Raw genomic sequence first — 12,103 nt, 5'->3', positions numbered from 1 at the left:
TTCTTCAATTTTATTCCTCTTTAGTGGATTGTCACGAAGTTGCATAACGGACGAGACAGAGAAGTTTCGAAACAGAGCTACTAGCTTCTTCACGAGTTTGTTTTCTCGCTGCGAGAGCTTCATAGAAATGATTCACTCTAATGAGAGCTTCCACAAGGTTTTGTACATCTGAGAGAACCTTACTCTCAAATTTTCGAGAACCCACGTTCAGACACATATCAAGAAACATACGAGGCGACTTCAAAAAATAAGATATACATTATTATGGCAGCCAAGTGACTTTAATTGGATACTGCACTTCGCTAAAAAATGACACATACACATGACGCCGTTTGTCAGCATAGTCACCAAGTCTCTGTAAATGACAGTCGGAACGTTCTACTAATCGATCTCAGTTTCTCGACGATAGAAGTCCGTTCCTTGATGACGCAGCCACTCGAGAACTGCTACGTGAATGAAGTCGTGGTTGGGAAATCTGTTTGGCCCCCTGATGTTCTTCCAGCTTGTTGAAAGGTGCAGGATCTAGACCGGCCGGTCAGCGTCGCCTTCGTCGAGTTGTCGGCGCCGTTCCAGTACGGCTGGAATTTCACTATCAATCTGTATGCAATTTAACCATTTTGGCTACAAGAATCGTAGCTAGCCGCGGGCTTTAACGCTGGAGTACTTTTTGTAGTCGCCGTGCCAATTCACCAGCTGACTGTGATACGCCTGTTGTGCGTACTTTGGCAGAGCTTTCCCTGCAGGAAAACAGGAACGCGCACACTCTTCTGACAATGCGCCACTGTTGTTGCGCGATGGTCTTGGAGTGGGACTAAGTCCCCACGTAGTAGAGTATGTGTAGAAAAAAGAGCCGATTGAAGAGGCCCAGACTGCACGTTCTTACTGAGTTACTTAATTAATCATTGACACATAAACGCAGGATTGGTATCCTTTTTTCTCTATCTCTTACATCATTTTTTTCTCGGTCATAGGTACATAATAATAGCCTATTTAATACCAAATACTTCAGAAATTTCTTTTGTTGTAGTTTACTTAGCCAGCCCCTTCGTGAGTATTTTTGAGTTACGTGTGAGTCTCCTCCTCTGTTATTTTCTGTTAGAGAATTTAAAATTGCTGTTGAACTCTGCGCTTACGCAGCGGTATAATGCCATTGTAGTAGCAGCATTGTAGAGTATTAACGATCTGCTACTTTCTTGCAAGAATGTGGAGCATACCAATATCCACAGAATAGAAATAAAATCATAATGATAAAAATACGGAGTACTACACTATAAAAGCATCAAATAAAATTGTTACACTTATAAAACACAATACTCAGATTTCCCGAAGTAACTTTACCAAATCCTCAGAATAGAGCAGATTTTCCCATTTAGCCAGATGAATCTATCCAGTCGTACTCTCGAAGTAAATAATGCCGTGCGTCTTTGTGCTTTTCACTAAAACACATTCTCAAGTTTATTAATGAATGACGCACTTGTCTAGGTATTTAGTTTTGAAGTATATCGCAAATTTTAAGTTCCGCGTTCAAGAAATCGTCCTCGCAGAGGGGAGTCGCACAAACATACCGTCATCTGACCATCGGACAGTCTCCCGTAAGGACGACGTAGTAATAAGCATCCCTGACGTAGAGAAACAACTGAAAGATTTGAAAGCTAGTAAGTCGCCAGGTCTGGATGGAATCCCAATTCGGTTTCATAAAGATTACTCTCGGCATTGGTCCTTTACCTAACTCCTTTTTTTCGAAAATCTCTCGCCCAGCGACTCGAAAAAGGCGGAGGCGACTCATGTTTGTAAGAAGGATAAACGAACGGACCCACAAAATTACAGACCATCTCTAGCTTCGGTTTGCTGACGAATCCTTGAAGATATTCTCAGGTCGAATATAAAACATTTTCTTGAGACTGAGAAGCTTACGTCCACGAATCAGCATGAAACTTCCTGGCAGATTAAAACTGTATGCCGAACCGAGACTCGAACTCGGGACCTTTGCCTTTCGCGGGCAAGTGCTCTACCAGCTGAGCTACCCAAGCACGACTCACGCCCCGTCCTCACAGCTTTACTTCTGCCAGTACCTCGTCTCCTACCTTCCAAACTTTGCATAAGCTCTCCTGCGAACCTTGCAGAATTAGCACTCCTGAAAGAAAGGACATTGCGGACAAATGGCTTTGCCACAGCCTCGGGAATGTTTCCAGAATGAGATTTTCACTCTGCAGCGGAGTGTGCGCCGATATGAAACTTCCTGGCAGATTAAAACTGTATGCCGGACTGAGACTCGAACTCGGGACCTTTGCCTTTCGCGGGCAAGTGCTCTACCACTTCTTCCTTTCGGAAGTGCTAGTTCTGCAAGGTTCGCAGGAGAGCTTCTGTAAAGTTTGGAAGGTAGGAGACGAGGTACTGGCAGAAGTAAAACTGTGAGGACGGGGCGTGAGTCGTATTGGGTAGCTCAGTTGGTAGAGCACTTGCCGGGGAAGGTAAAGGTCCCGAGTTCGGGTCTTGGTCCGGCACACAGTTTTAATCTGCCAGGAAGTTTCATATCAGCGCACACTCTGCTGCAGAGTGAAAGTCTCATTCACGAATCAGCATGGTTTTATAAAGCATCGATCCTGCAAAACTCAACTTGCTGTTTTGTCGCATGAGATACTGCGAACTATGGATGAAGAAGGGCAACAAGCAGATTCCATTTTTTCAGATTTCCGGAAAGCATTTGGCACGGTGCCACATTGCAGGCTGATAACGAATGTACGAGCGTATGGAATAAATTCGTAGATATGTGAGTGGCTCGAAGACTTCTTAAGAAACAGAACCCAGTATGTTGTCCTTGACAACGCGTGGTGATCAGAGACAAGGATATCGTCAATAGTGGCCAAGGTAAGCGTGATAGGACCGCTGTTGTTCTTCATGTACATAAATGATTTGACAGACAAGATGGGCAGGAATCTGCGGTTGTTTCTGATGACGCTGTGGTGGACGGTAAAGTGTCCAAAGTGAGTGACTGTGGAAAGATACAAGATGAATTAGATAAAATTTCTAGGTGGTCTGATGAATGGGAGCTAGCTCTAAATGTGGGATAGTGAGAATTAATAAGGATGAATAGGAAATACAAACACGTAATATATGCATACAGTATTAGTAGTATACTGCTTGGCACAGTCACGTCGTTTAAATATCTGGGTGTAAGGTTGCAGAGCGATATGAAATGGAACGAGCATGTGAGAATTGTGGTAGGACAGGCGAATGGTCGACTTCGGTTTATTGGGAGAATTTTAGGAAAGTATGCTTGAGGACAATATTATGGAAATGGAAGAGGATGTAGATGAAGATGAAATGGGAGATATGATACTGCGTGAAGAGTTTCACAGAGCACTGAAAGACCTGAGTCGAAACAAGGCCCCGGGAGTAGACAACATTCCATTAGAACTACTGACGGCCTTGGGAGAGCCAGTCCTGACAAAACTCTACCATCTGGTGAGCAAGATGTACGAGACAGGCGAAATACCCTCAGACTTCAAGAAGAATATAATAATTCCAGTCGCAAAGAAAGCAGGTGTTGACAGATGTGAAAATTACCGAACTATCAGTTTAATAAGTCACGGCTGCAGAATACTAACGCGAATTCTTTGCAGACGAACGGCAAAACTAGTAGAAGCCGACCTTGGGGAAAATCAGTTTGGATTCCGTAGAAATATTGGAATACGTGAGGCAATACTGACCCTACGGCTTATCTTAGAAGCTAGATTAAGGGAAGGCAAACCTACGTTTCTAGCACTTGTAGACTTAGAGAAAGCTTTTGACAATGTTAACTGGAATACTCTCTTTCAAATTCTGAAGGTGGCAGGGGTAAAATATAGGGAGCGAAAGGCTATTTACAATGTGTATAGAAACCAAATGGCAGTTATAAGAGTTGAGGGGCATGAAAGGGAAGCAGTGGTTGGGAAGGGAGTGAGACAGGGATGTTGCCTCTCCCCAATGTTATTCAATCTGTATATTGAGCAAGCAGTGAAGGAAACAAAAGAAAAATTCGGAGTAGGTATTAAAATCCATGGAGAAGAAATAAAAACTTTGAGGTTCGCCGATGACATTGTAATTCTGTCAGAGACAGCAAAGGACTTGAAAGAGCAGTTGAACTGAATGGATAGTGTCTTGAAGGGAGGATATAAGATGAACATCAACAAAAGCAAAACGAGGATAATGGAATGTAGTCGAATTAAGTCGGGTGATGTTGAGGGTATTAGATTAGAAAATGAGACACTTAAAGTAGTAAAGGGGTTTTGCTATTTGGGGAGCAAAATAACTGATGATGGTCGAAGTAGAGAGGATATAAAATGTAGACTGGCAATGGCAAGGAAAGCGTTTCTGAAGAAGAGAAATTTGTTAACATGGAGTATTGATTTAAGTTTTAGGAAGTCGTTTTTGAAAGTATTTGTATGGAGTGTAGCCATGTATGGAAGTGAAACATGGACCATAAATAGTTTAGACAAGAAGAGAATAGAAGCTTTCGGAATGTGGTGCTACAGAAGAATGCTGAAGATTAGATAGGTAGATCACATAACTAATGAGGTGGTGTTGAATAGGATTGGGGAGAAGAGAAGTTTGTGGCACAACTTGACTAGAAGAAGGGATCGGTTGGTAGGACATGTTCTGAGGCATCAAGGGATCACTAATTTAGTATTGGAGGGCAGCGTGGAGGGTAAAAATCGTAGAGGGAGACCAAGAGATGAATACACCAAGCAGATTCAGAAGGATGTAGGTTGCAGTAGGTAAGAAGCTTGCACAGGATAGAGTAGCATGGAGAGCTGCATCAAACCAGTCTGCGGACTGAAGACCACAACAACAACATGCTTCATTTGTAAAGGAGGCACCATATAGGACGCTGTTGCGACCTATTTTTGAGTACTGCTCGAGTGGTTGGGATCCGTACCAGGTCGGATTGAAGGAGGACATCGAAGCGATTCAGAGACGGGCTGCTAGATTTGTTACCGGTAGCTTCGAGCAACAGGAGATGGTTCGGGAACTCAAATAGGAATCCCTGGAGGAAAGGCGACGTTCTTTTCGAGGAACACTACTGTCAAAATTTAGAGAACTGGCATTTGAAGCTGACAGCCGAACGATTCTATTGCCGCCAACATACATTGGCGTAAGGACGACGAACATAAGATACGAGAAATTAGGGCTCATACGAGGACATATAGTCGTTTCTCCCTCGCTCTATTTGTGAGTGGAAGAGGAAAGCAAATGATCAATAGTGGTACAGGGTACTCTCCGTCACGCGCCGTATGGTGGCTCGCGGAGTATCTACGCAGACGTAGACGTGGAATGCGAAACAAGCGTATTTTATTCCCTAGTCTACTCTTAGCAGAATATGGACAAGCTAGAAAGATGTGAGGCGCAGAATGGTAATGCCTACCGCGAGCTAAGTGGTAGGTTTGCGTATTGCGTTTTGCATGCAACGGATGTGAGTTACTCACCAGCGTCGCTGCCTAGCACGTGTCTCCCACGCAGCCGCTACTCCAAACCGAAGACGGGCTTTCAGGTCGCAACGGGGCGTGGCGAATACAGACGCGGGAGATAGCGCTGCAGATACGCGGCTCCATCTTTTTTTTTTCATTTTCTGTAGGATAACATTATCGGCCGCTTCCTGGTAACTTCGAAGGTGATCTGAGACGCTGTACTTTCAGGTGAACGTACGTTCTGGGAATTACTTTTGCCTGAGCGCCTCGTTACCGTTTAACTCTTGACATTCACTCATTTGTTTCCTGTATTTGTGGAACTATTCATTCATTCATTCATTCATTCATTCAACAGCAAATCATATGAAAAATTTATGCCGTTGCCTCCATGGCGGTTTAACGTAAATCAGTTTGCAATTGTGGAAGGCAGATTTACGACGCGTATGAGTGTCGTTATTTAACCCCCAAAATACTTCAGCTTTTAATACAATTACACTATGTGATCAAAAGTATCCGGACACCTGGCTGAAAATGACTTATAAGTTCCTGGCGCCCTCCATCGGTAATGCTGGAATTCAATATGGTCTTGTCCCACCCTTAGCCTCGATGGCAGCGTCCACTCTCGCAGGCATACGTTCAGTCAGTTGCTGGGTTTCTTGGGGAATGGCAGCCCATTCTTCACGGAATGCTGCACGGAGGAGAGGTATCGATGTCGGTCGGTGAGGCCTGGCACGAATTCGGCGTTCCAAAACGTCCCAAATGTGTTCTATAGGATTCAGGTGAGGATTCTGTGCAGGGCAGTCCATTACAGGGATGTTATTGTCGTGTAACCACTCCGTCACAGGGCGTGCATTATGAACAGATGCTGGATCGTGTAGAAAGATGCAGTCTCCATCCCGGAATTTCTCTTCAACAGTGGGAAACAAGAAGGTGCTTTAAACATCAATGTAGGCCTGTGCTGTGATAGTGCCACGCAAAACAACAAGGGATGCAAACCCCCTCCATGAAAAACGCGACCACACCATAACACCACCGCCTCCGAATTTTACTGCTGGCACTACACACGCTGGCAGATGACGTTCACCGGGCATTCACCACACCCACACCCTGCCATGGGATCGCCACATTGTGTACCGTGATTTGTCACTCCACACAACGTTTTTCCGCTGTTCAATCGTCCAACTTTTAAGCTCCTTACGTAAAGCTAGGCGTCGTTTGGCATTTACCGGCGTGATGTGTGGCTTATTAGCAGCCGCTCAACCATGAAGTCCAAGTTTTCTCACCTCCCGCCTAACTGTCATAGTACTTGCAGTGGATCCTGGTGCAGTTTAGAATTCGTGTGTGATGGTCTGGATAGATATCTGCGTATTACACATTACGACCCTCTTCAACTGTCGGTGGTCTCTGTCAGTCAACAGACGAGGTCGGCCTGTACGCTTTTGTGCTGTACGTGTCCCTTCACGTTTCCACTTCACTATCACATCGGACACAGTAGACCTAGGGATGTTTAGGAATGTGCAAATCCCGCCTACAGACGTATGACACAAGTGACATCCATTCACCTGACCACGTTCGAAGTCTGTGAGTTCCGCGGAGCGCCGAATTTTGCTCTCTCACGATGTCTAATGACTACTGAGATCGCTGATATGGGGTACCTGGCAGTAGGTGGCAGCACAATGCACAACATGAAAAACGTATGTTTTTGGGGGTGTCCCGATACTTTTGGTTACATAGTGTATGTGGCCAAAAATAAAACCATTTAACTATATTGAAATTTGATTATTATTGTTACTTTCGGGTCTTTAAAGAGTACACAGAACAACTTTTGTATTGTTGTTGTTGTCATCATCTTCAGACCAAAGACTGATTTGGTACAACTCTAAAAGTGTGTTTATCCTGTGCAAGCCTCTTCATCTCTGCCGAACTACTGGAACCTACATCCATTTGGGTCTGCTGACTGTAGTCAAGCCTTTGAGTCCCCTTGCGCCTTTTACCCCCACACACGTCCCTCCAATACGAAACTGACGAGTCAGTGGTTCCTCGGAATGTGTCATGTTACCTGATCCCTTCTTTCAGTTAATTCGTGCCATAAATTCCTTCGCTCCCAATTTCGATTCAGTGCCTCCTCGTTAGTTATTCGATCTATCACTCTAATTATCATCACTCATCTGTAGCACCACATTTCTAAAACTACTATTCTCTTCTTGTCTGAACTGTTTAGCATTCACGTTTCACTTCCGTAGAAGGCTACACTACAGGCAAATACCTTTATAAAAAACTTCCTAACACTTACAGTTATCAGAATATTTTCACTCTGCAGCGGAGTGTGCGCTGATATGAAACTTCCTGGCGGATTAAAACTGTGTTCTGGACCTAGACTCGAACTCGCAGTTTTAATCTGCCAGGAAGTTTCATATCAGCGCACATTCCGCTACAGAGTGAAAATATCATTCTGGAAACATCCCCCAGGCTGTGGCTAAGCCATGTCTCCGCAATATCCTTTCTTTCAGGAGTGCTAGTTCTGCAAGGTTCGCAGGAGAGCTTCTGTAAAGTTTGGAAGGTAGGAGGCGAGATACTGGCAGAAGTAAAGCTGTGAGGACGGGGCGTGAGTCGTGCTTGGGTAGCTCAGCTGGTAGAGCACTTGCCCGCGAAAAGCAAAGGTCCCGAGTTCGAGTCTCGGTCCAGTACACAGTTTTAATCGGCCAGGAAGTTTCGCTTTCAGTTATATTCAGTGTTAACGAAGTGCTCTTTCTCAGAAATCCTGTCCTTGCTATTGCAGTCTGCGTTTTATAACCTCTCTACCAAAGCTATAATCAGTTATTTTGCTGCCTAAATAGAAAAACTTATCTACTGTTTTTAGCGTATCATTTCCTGACCTGAAACTTTCTGGCAGATTAAATCTGTGTTGGACCGAGACTCGAACTCGGAACCTTTGCCTTCGAACGAGCTACCCGAGCACGACTCACGATCCTTCGTCATAGCTCTACTTCTGGTAGTATCTTCTACCTTCGAAAGTTCACAGAAGCTCTCCTGCGAAATTTGTAAGGCTAGCACTCCTGGAAGAAAGACTATAACGGTGACACGGCATAGCCACAGCCTGGGGGATGTTTCCAGCGTGAAGCACTTGCCTGCATAAGGCAAAGGTCCCGAGTTAGAGTCTCGATCTGGCACAAAATTTTAATCTGCCAGGACGTTTCATACCAGCGCACACTCCGCTACAGAGTAAAAATTTCATTCTGATTTACTAACCCAATTCCGTCAGCATCACTTGATTTAATTCAGCTAATAATTTGCAGCCAATTCTGCACAATCGCGATAAAGTCATGAGATGTTCAATTGACTCTTTTATTAGAACATGTTACGCGTTTCGGGATGACACCCATCATCAGACATCTGTTACAAAAAAGTACATAACATAAGTGAACAGCACACTCAACATGTCTCAACGTTACAGAAAATGAGATCTGGTCATATGAGTCACATACCACAAACTTCAACTCCTTCCTAACCAACCAGGCGTACAGCCTTGACAACTGAAAGAAAGTGTCGAATAACATATGACTGCGACATAAGCAGTCTTGAAGCAGAGCGTGTACTGACGCTAAACAAGTCAACTAGCAGCGGAGCGCCCTCGGTAGGGGGCGCTGCATGGTCATGTGCTCCATGCCTTCACGTGTAATTTGATAATAATATACTCACCATATAAAATCTAACAGGGTGTAATTATGACAAGCCATCAGAATAGTACTTCCTTACACGTTAACACTAAAAGATATTTTTTTTAATTTTTTAAGAACTCCAAATTTTTTTACATTGCCATACTATGCCTATTTACGTAATGGCACTAAGCACCACTCAAACCATATGTCAATATAAAATATATAATAGGAGGGGGGGGGGGGGAGAATTCCTTCATGAATAAACCTTACAAATTCTCAAATCTCTAAAAGAATACCACCAAATTAAATATAAAACCATTATCCGTCATAAACTAAAACCCTGTGATCAGCTCACGTACACAAACGTCTTAGGCGCCATCTGTTAAAGCCAACGGCAACCACGTCGGCGGCAGCCATCCGCCTATCGAATTACAGCCATGTGATATTCATGGGCCATGATTGCCCAAATAGAAGCCTTCAAACAACAGCAACAACAAGGCTTTAACAGATGGCGCCTAAGACGTTTGTGTACGCGAGCTGATCACAGGGTTTTAGTTTATGACGGATAATGTTGGTTATATTTAATTTGGTGGTATTCTTTTAGAGATTTGAGAAGTTGTAAGGTTTATTCATGAAGGAACTCCCCCCCCCCCCCCCCCCCCCCGCTATTATTTATTTTATATTAACATATGGTTTGAGTGGTGCTTAGTGCCACTATCTACATAGGCATAGTATGGCAATGTAAAAAAATATTGGAGTTTTTAAAAAATTAAAAAAAAATCTTTTAGTGTTAACGTGTACGGAAGTACTAATCCGATTGCTAGTCATAATTACGCCCTGTTAGATGTTATATGCTGAGTAATATCATTACCAAATTACATGTGAAAGCATGGAGCACATGACCCTACAGCGCCCCCTACCGAGGGCGCTTCGCTGCTAGTTGACTTGTTTAGCGACAGTATACGCTCTGCTTCAAGACTGCTTGTGCCACAGTCCTATGTTATTGGACACTTTCTTTGAGTTGTCAAGGCTGTACGCCGGTTGGTTAGGAAGGAGCTGAAGTTTTTGGTATGTAACTCATATGACCAGATCTCATTTTCTGTAACGTTGAGACATGTTGAGTGTGCTGTTCACTTACGTTTTGTACTCTTTTGTAACAGATGTCTGAAGATGGGTGTAATTCCGAAACGCGTAACATGTTCTAATAAAAGAGTCAATTGAACATCTCATTACTCTATTGCGATTGTACATCACTGGTTGCCAATTATTAACATAAAAATGATCGCAGGCCTCAGACGGGATTTTATGTCCTGTATATCATTAATTCAGCTAGATTCCGTTACTCTTGTTTTACTGTGGTCGATGTCTATATTATAACCACTTTTCAAGACACCAACCATTTCGTTCATCTTCTCTTCCAACTCCTTTGCCGCTTGTGAAAGAATGACGATACCATTCCCTTTCCAAATATCTCTTTGTTTTCGTCTGTTGGGGGTAGTCTACTACCCTGCCTCACTCACTTCTCAGTTATTGCTTCGGAGACAGGCGACTGCTCTGCATCATTCCCTTCTTAACTAGTGCTTCACTTTCATGTCCGCCGACCCTTATAAATGCAGTCTGATTTCTGTATATGTTGTAGGTAACTTTTCGCTCTCTGTATTTTATTCCAGCAAAGAGTATGTTCAAATCAACATTATCGGGTCTTTCTCTAAGTCTACAAATGCTATAAATATTGATCTGCCTTTCTTCTAACCCATGAGATTAGTCGTAATGTAATATTTCTGGCTTTGCAGCCATCATTTTAAGATAAAATAAGCCCTTATTAGGGCAGTTGAGGAGGCAGGAATGGGAATATGTAATGTGGTGTGACGTACCGATGACAGATGATTTATTCAGTATGCGTATCGTGAGAAAGGCCACCAAAATTATGGCTCTCCTCCGCAGTTGGCTGCTACGTTCGGAAGTTATGCGCCAAAATCACAATTTTCTGTTAGTAATATTAGACAAACGAAACAGCATTTACTTGCATTTGAAATTAAAGCATCTCTCAACAGCGTGGTATCATTCAATTATTTCGCAAGTATTAACAAACAGCAGAATAATAAACAACTGCTAAACGAAAAGGCAGACGAGGCACTTCGGTGATCTTCGGATCGCGCCTAACTTGGATGGCGGGCGAAGTGGTTCGGCTGTAAGATCAGAGTTGGTTCGGCAGTCTCGGAGGACGGGCATGTTGTCTGCCGCGGTATCAGTAAAGACCTGTAGTTAGCAATGTCTAGTTTGTAAATGTGAGAGCTGTAGTTACGGAAATACGAAGTTCATTAATTTGTTGAAGAATAGAAATTATTTGTGACCCTAAAGCGGAATGTAATTGTGCAGTCTCTCGTGTTCCGCTAATAAAAAGCGAGTGGCATCCCGGATAAACAAACATTGCAAATTTAATTATTTCTAAAATAACAATTCCTCACTAAGAGGTTCTTACAGCTCCAAGATAACGCATTTATGACCTACGTGCTGTTTTCTGCGCAGGAGACAAGTATAGAAGACTGCAGCTTGGTGAACATTTATTAGAACTTATGCATTCCACTCAGGGCGGTGGAAGCAAATAGGCACCTCACGAGTACTGCAATTTTAGTACAAATGAGATTAGTAACGTATCATCTGTGGTAACACAGAGGAGGTATGAAGGAGAGAAATATTTTTGAGGGAAGGGGTTTATCATACGCACGTATATATCACACGCTCTCTCTCTTTTTCAACTTGCCGTAATAGCGTCGGATTGCCTCGCGTGTTCCTGTATTTCTCCAGAACCCAAAATGAACCTCTTACCTTCCCAAAACGTCTTCGTCCTGCCGCTGTGTGTCTGTCGATATTATACACACATCAAAGAAAGTTTTGCATCACCCCGGTTCCTAGAACTTCTGAAGATAGACGTTGACTGTGGATATTGTCTCACAGACACAGTCCCTTTGACTGACTGTTCAGAGATGTCACTAA

At 43.4% G+C, this 12,103-nt stretch overlaps 1 protein-coding gene across 4 annotated transcripts in view; it reads right to left on the bottom strand.

Moving 5' to 3' along the window:
- Window positions 1–12,103, bottom strand: part of LOC124619870 (fatty acid 2-hydroxylase) — a 504,251-nt gene that overhangs the window by 55,963 nt on the left and 436,185 nt on the right. Inside the window, exon 1 of one of the 4 annotated variants that reach the window (XM_047146492.1) lies at window positions 5,466–5,492. The exons of the other annotated variants lie outside the window; for them this stretch is intronic. The gene's annotated coding sequence lies outside the window, so the exon portion shown is untranslated. Of the gene's footprint in view, window positions 1–5,465; window positions 5,493–12,103 lie in introns of those variants that run through there. 4 annotated transcript variants of the gene reach the window in all.

The sequence above is a fragment of the Schistocerca americana genome, chromosome 6 (genome assembly GCF_021461395.2).
Source record: "Schistocerca americana isolate TAMUIC-IGC-003095 chromosome 6, iqSchAmer2.1, whole genome shotgun sequence".
Lineage (NCBI taxonomy): Eukaryota > Metazoa > Arthropoda > Insecta > Orthoptera > Acrididae > Schistocerca > Schistocerca americana.
The sequence above is the reverse complement of the archived record's forward strand: the minus strand, read 5'-3'. Positions and strand labels throughout refer to the sequence as shown.